The sequence below is a fragment of the Cyprinus carpio genome, chromosome B8, assembly GCF_018340385.1.
Source record: "Cyprinus carpio isolate SPL01 chromosome B8, ASM1834038v1, whole genome shotgun sequence".
NCBI lineage: Eukaryota > Metazoa > Chordata > Actinopteri > Cypriniformes > Cyprinidae > Cyprinus > Cyprinus carpio.
Genome location: NC_056604.1, coordinates 12,236,354 through 12,243,649, shown reverse-complemented (window position 1 = coordinate 12,243,649; position 7,296 = coordinate 12,236,354).

Below are 7,296 nucleotides of genomic sequence, written 5' to 3'. Positions count from 1 at the left end.
ATGAGAAACAAGAGACCAAAAAATGCAGATGAGCTGAAGGCCACTGTCAAAGAAACCTGGGCTTCCTTACCACCTCAGCAGTGCCACAAGCTGATCACCTCCATGCCACGCCGAATTGAGGCAGTAATTAAAGCAAAAGGAGCCCCTACCAAGTATTGAGTACATGTACAGTAAATGAACATACTTTCCAGAGGGCCAACAATTCACTAAAAATGCTTTTTTTTATTATTGGTCTTATGAAGTATTTTAATTTGTTGAGATAGTGGATTGGTGGGGTTTTGTTAAATGTGAGCCAAAATCATCACAATTAAAAGAACCAAAGACTTAAACTACTTCAGTCTGTGTGCATTGAATTTATTTAATACATGAGTTTCACAATTTGAGTTGAATTTCTGAAATAAATGAACTTTTCCAGGACATTCTAATTTATTGAGATGCACCTGTATAAGCTATTAAAATTAAAAACTGAATTGAAAATGTACTATAAAATCTGATTCAGTAAATCAAAAATAAACTAAAAACAGTAATATTGTGAAATACAATTTCAATTTCAAATAACTTATTACTATTTGAATATCTTTTAAAATGTAATTAATTCTTGTGACTCAAAGCTGAATTTTCAGCAGCCATTACTCCAGTCTTCAGTGTCACATGATCCTTCAGAAATCATTCAAATCTGCTGATTTGGTGTTCAAGTAATATTTCTTATGACCATTATATTTAATGTTTTTGCTGCCTAATGTTTTTGTGGAAACAAATTTTTAAATGTCTTTCCTGTCATTTTGTTTGTGTCCTTGCTGAATAAAAGTATAAAAGTATCATACTGCACCCAAGCTTTACTTTATTAAGCCCTCTATTTTTTTCTTTTTAAAATATATATCTCAAACACAAATAGTGAAATTAGGGCTTTTTGGCACCCTTTCTCCCTGAGTGTATCAGGTTTCACTCGTAATGAAAGCTTTAGGTCTCTTTCTTTTATTGGCTTTCACCAAGCTGTGGCAGAAACCTTTTCAGTCTGTAAATGGATCTGGCAACCGCTCAACACAGATGACTCACACCAGAGCACAAACACAGGGATACTCAGCCTTTTTAATATTGTGATTGAAAACAACTTGATAAGTCACAATTCAAAGAACAAATCAGAGACACACATTTCAGCGTGAGAACTTTTTATTGTTCGTTTTTTTTTGATGGTCCATATTTAATATTCATAACTCAGCGTTATCCCAAGTGAATCGGAAATACTGTACAATATCTATGACACTGAGACATTAAAATAGTCCTTGTATAGCTAACAGTATACTGTGGCTAGTGATCTGAATGTGCTATCACCCAACAGAATAGGGTTTGACTAAAGTTTTAAGAGCATTGCTCTTCTTTAGCAGTGAAGCCCTCCAACACCGCTACTCTCAGAGTAACAGTGGTTCCTGTGGCCTCACAGACCATCTGACCAACGTCCAACCAAAGTAAATGCCTGCAGAAATATTGCTTATAAATCTAAAACTAGCACAGCACATAAGTGTAGACTGGAGGGTAATAGTACACGTTTCATCTGTGTCCTTCTTACTAAACTTACAGTACTTTAGGGGATTAAAAATACGTTTACATTCACATCAAGTATATTTGTAATGATTAAAGTAGCACTTCCAGAGTGCAAAAGTACTCTATTTTTCACTTTCCTCCTTAGTGCTCGTATACGCTTGGGACACAAAGTGCGGAAATGTCCCAGCTGAGTGTGTCTTACAATAATCTAACACTACTAATAATGACTGCGCTGAATATAGTCGGACTAAACATAAAAAGTGCTTGAACATTTTGACGAAACCTAGAAGCAGCAAACAATAATATTGCGGATACTAAGGCCAGAGGAGCGTACAGTACAGAAGGTGCTGTCTGTATGATAAGCTGACTTCCACATCAGATTTAAACCAACATTTACATTAAAAGCGTAAAAGAAAATTTCAGTTCAGTGCACTAACCAACAATCTTTGTGGCGTGAACACACAAATGATCGAGTCATGTTCACAGAGGAACCAAAACTCACAGCTGGAGGTGAATTAAGGGAGGTAAGGGACTCACAACATCAAAATAGCAAAAATAAAACAGCTTTTTTTTTTACACACATACACACACACACTTGATTACAAGACACTACCCCCATACACAACACATACACTATTACACAATGTACAAAATAGTTAAATATTCTACGCTTTAACTGTACAACAATATCATACACAGCAGTGTTACAAGAATTCACCTGTTTGCCTTTCATAGATTTCTTACCGTTCGTTTAACAAAATGTACACCGATATTTACAGATATAATATTCAGAATCACAATGTACATAAATATACAGTATAGCACTTTGCTCACAAACATTATGGCCTCCAGCACCTCTTGTTGCGTATACATTTCTTCAGCTGTAGTCAACTAAAATATGGCTCAACGTTTACGCTAGAACGAGTTTTGTTCCAAGAGGTCCCAGAGCTGCAAAATATAGGGCAAAATAAAAGTGCAGTTGTGTCTGTGCTTCAAAAAGATAAAAATGTGCCATGTAATTCCAGATTGTCTAAGACATTTAGTGGATTAGTCTCAGTAGTTGAGTATGATCAATATCTGTAAAGACTGTAGTGAACACATGCTATTTGAACAGAGAGCATTTGTGATTATGTATTAATGAATTCCCGCTGCATGTCATCACAGCAGGATGTACAACTGTAATCTATTACCACTATCTGTGACCATTATATAGAGAGAGAGGCATGTGCTTACCGTCTCTGAGGATTGTAAATGATATGAGTGATATGATTATTGCCTCCCAACCAAAAAAGTTAGAGTAAGCATTTTAATGCTTGTATGCGTGTACAGAATGCACTGTAATGCATGTTCAGATCATGCTGTGGAAATCTGCTGTTGAATGTTGTGCTTGGCTTTGTGCTAACGCAGCCTTTTAAAGGTGCACTCTAGTCCCTAAAACGATTAGAAAAAATGAATTGTACTTCTGATAAAAGTGTACTTTTAAGCATGTTTGTGCCTTGATTGGTTAATTGTGCCCTGTTCATTCATTTATATTGTCTTTTCAAATACTGTTGATGTGTTCAGGGGTATTGTCATGGGAAAACATTGACATATATAATATATCTGCTATAAATAGAGAACGTTTCTGAGATATAAAGAGGAAGGTCAGAAGGTTCACTGACCTTAATCTGGGAGTGCAGATGGTTCTGAAAGAGGAACGAATATCAGCTAGAGCCAGTTCATTTTTTATTTTTGATTCTTTATTAAGACTCATAAAGAAGCGTAACCTTGATATTTAAAAAAATAATATGGATCTTTATTTAATTATTATGTGAAATGATAAATACCTCATTTAATTTTAATCCTAGTATTGGTTAACATTAGCTAGTGTATTATCTAACAATAAATAAGTATATTTATAAATTGATAAATGAATAAATAAGTACATTTGTTAGTAGTTTGTTCTGTTTACTTTAGTGTGTTAACTATTGTTAACAGATTTGTTAGTTATTTATCTTCATAAACTTTAGATTTGTTTGTTTTTTATCTTCTTAATTTTTTAAGTATATGTTGAATTTTAGATGTTAACAATGTATGTAAAGTGTTATTACAAATAATGTGTGTGGTATTCAAGATGAATGGATAACAGATTTTAATTGGACAGCTCTTTTCTATGTCGGTTTTGTTAGTAACTTGGTACTGTAAAACTAGGAATCATTTTTTTGGATTTCAGTTTGAGTATGAGCTGTTGTGACTCAATATTACTATTTCAGTGTGAGGGGTCACAAGTTCAAATTTCACTTGACTGGCAATACAACCAATTGAAGTTGCATCTGTTTGTCAGTGTAGTTTAAACAATCCTAGTGTCGTTTTGTGCTTGTGAGATGCAGCTCTGGGGCCTGTTGTCTAGAGAAGGTAAAGTGCACAAACCCAAAACTGCCACAAGCAAACAACAACAAAACAAACAATATATGTTTCACACTAACCATTAGAGTATAAGCGATAATGAGAGGCACCAGCTGTGCTCAGCGGCGGGGCTGGAGGAAGAGGCCGGGCACAGAGACACACCTTCATCACACTAATCAACGGCAAACAGCGACACCTTGTGGACAACATTGTGCTATTGCAGGAGCAACATTAACGTTATTGTATTTTACCACACACACTGGACAACTAGCAAATTGTGCAAGTAAAATGTTAATCTATCTGTCCTGATTCATGAATCAATGTGCTTTTTCGAAATATCATCTCATTTTGTTAAGGGCAGAATCAATGCATCAGACCAGTTTAGCAATTCTTGTCTAGAGGGCTTCATGAATTTCTTACCGCCCGAGTTTATTTCAGTAAATGGGGCACAATCCATCTTAGTGCAGGCAAAGCCCATCCAAAAATGAAAACTCATTAATCATCATTGACTCACTCATTTTGTTTCAAACCCATGTGACTGTTTCGAATGTGAAACACAAAAGATGTTTCAAAGAATGTATAGAAAAATTAAAATGAACAATGAAAGTGATTGGAGACTGGAGCTGTCAAAACTCCAAAACAACACAACTGAATGACGCACTACAATGGAGGCAAATATTGTCAGTGAATAATTACTTAAATTTCTTTCACAAAGCTATAATACTGCTAAAGAAAATATATGGACTATTTTTTTTTTAATGATGTTTCTTATTTTTATTTTTTTTTAAAGCTTGACAGTCCCAATCCCTGCTCACTTTCATTGGTTAGGAAAAAGCAACCAATATATTATTAAATAAATACATATTTTATGCTCCATGGAAGCAAGGGAGTCACATGGGTTTGGAGCAACGTGAAGCTGAGTAAATGATGACAGTGAAAGAACCATTTTTAGGTGAGCTGTCCCTTTAAATGATTTTCCCGTTGTTGTTGTGAAATGCAGCGGTTGCTAGGGATACAACAAGGGCCTTACAGGAACATCTTGAAACCCCTCCTAAACACACACACACACACCCAAGGAGGACTCATTAACATGCAGCCGTGCTGTTTCTTACACAGGTTCCCCTGGGTAACCAGCCTAGTCCGTGTCTATTTTTACCTCAGCAGCCTTTATGACAAACTCAAAAGCTACAAGCAGCTGGATGATCAAAAGCTTTGCCGTTGTACTCATCAGGGTTTTAATAAGACCCACAACTCCTGTCCCACTCGCCTTCACACTTTCCCCTCAGCTCTCCAGCCCACTTCAGCTTCCTGAATCTATTCTTACTGGAATAAATACTGAAAATGAACACCATTCATTAGAACAAGTTTATCTGTTATGAACACATAAACCAAACTGAAACGGAGAGTATGTTTAGGCTTACAGATTTTTAGGCAGTGAGCTTTTAGGGCAGCAGTTCTCAATCACACTAGGCAGTCTTCACAGTATTCACTCCACACTATATAAAGGGACTACACATTACTTTACTGCATTACTATACTTTGGTTCCTCAAGAAAACTGGTCCTCTTCTTCCAGCTCGATATGTGTTACCTTATAAAGACACTCTACTGCTTTTCCACATCAGGTTGATTTACAGCAATCTTTTTAAAACATATTTCAAACATATATATGGCCTGTTTTTTGTGTGCTATATTTTTTAGAGAGAAAAAAGGAAAGAAGATTTTAAAAAATATCACACAAATATGGAAGCTATCGTTCCAAAGTTTGGGGTCAGAATTTGTTTTATGTCTTTGAAAGTTTCCAATGCTTACCAATGCTGCATTATTTGACAAATGCAAGAAAAGAAAAAGAAAAACAGTAATACTGTAAAATATTACATTTTACAATCTATTTTAATGTATTTACTGCCACTTTAGATCTATTTTATTTAATGCATCCTTCCTAAATAAAAGAATTCACTTCTTAAAAAATATTACTAACCACAAACTTTTGATTGATAGTGTGTTTATATATGTATAAAACGATTTATTAATTAAATAATAATCTTTGCAGTGTTTGTAATTAAGAGGTCATTTGTGTGGCATTTTGAAAGCTGCTGAAATGTTTCTCCCTCCTCTAAAAAAGTCTTAAAATATCAGAAACAGTACACACAAATGACCTTATAATATATTTTACGCAAATTCCAGAGATTAGCTAAAAATCCCAATTAGAAAACTCATCAATCTGTTTAGTGACCCTGACAAGAATGTCTGTAATATGGCCCCAGAACAGCAAGTTTGAAAACAGGCAGTGTTGAACAAGGGTCAAATGCTTCTCTGTGCACTTCAGTAAATAATGTGACAATGGCATTTGTAAAGCATAATCAAATACCACTTACACATGTTTTGTGCCTTGAAATTTAAAAACATAGATTTCAGTACCATTCCCTATTTGGAGCTTGCCGTCTTCATCATAAATGTAACTTTATATAATTACATAGGCCTAAAATAGTTTAATCTCCACCATTCACTGTTTTGTTGTTGCATTTTTCATCATGATGGTCTCTTTTCATCGTGTTTATGGTTTTTTTTTTAAATGACTTCGATTACAAAAAAAAAAAAAAAAAAAAAAAAAAAAAAAAAAAAAAAAAAAAAAAAAAAAAAAACAAAAAAAAAAAAAAAAAAAAAAAAAAAAAAACAAAAAAAAAAAAAAAAAAAAAAAAAAAAAAAACAAAAAAAAAAAAAAAACAAAAAAAAAAAAAAAAAAAAAAAAAAATAAAAAAAAAAAAAAAAAAAAAAAATAAAAAAAAAATAAAAAAAATTTATAAAAAAAAAAAAAACAAAATCAGCCTTTATTTTGAAAGGACCGCTCTCACCGGGCTTCACCCTCAGCCAACGACAAAGCGCCTTTTAGTCTCGTCTTTTCACTCGTCGAGCGAGCGCGGTAGTTCGGAAATAAACAAAATGGATATTGATGAAAACCCAGGTCCTTGTGACGAGAATCAGCCAACCACTCAGTCTCAACTTGTTCCGAAAAAAAGGCTCACATTCGGTGGTGTGGAAGTATTTTGGATTCAAGCAAGAAGACGAGGGTCAATTTGGTGTGATTTGCAAGGTATGCTTTGCCCTTGTTGCAGCACCGCAAGGTAACACCACAAACCTTTACCAGCACCTCAAACGTCACCACAAAGTGCAATATGATGAAGCAGCCGTACAAGGCAAGAGATCCGAAAGTCGTCCAAAAATGCAGACATCTATTACGGACACCTTGCACAATGCGACGCCATACCCACATAACTCCAGTAGGAGTAAGGAAATAACAGAAGCCATTGCTTACCATCTAGCAAAATATATGGTTCCAATATACAACGTAGAACGTGACGGATTTCAAA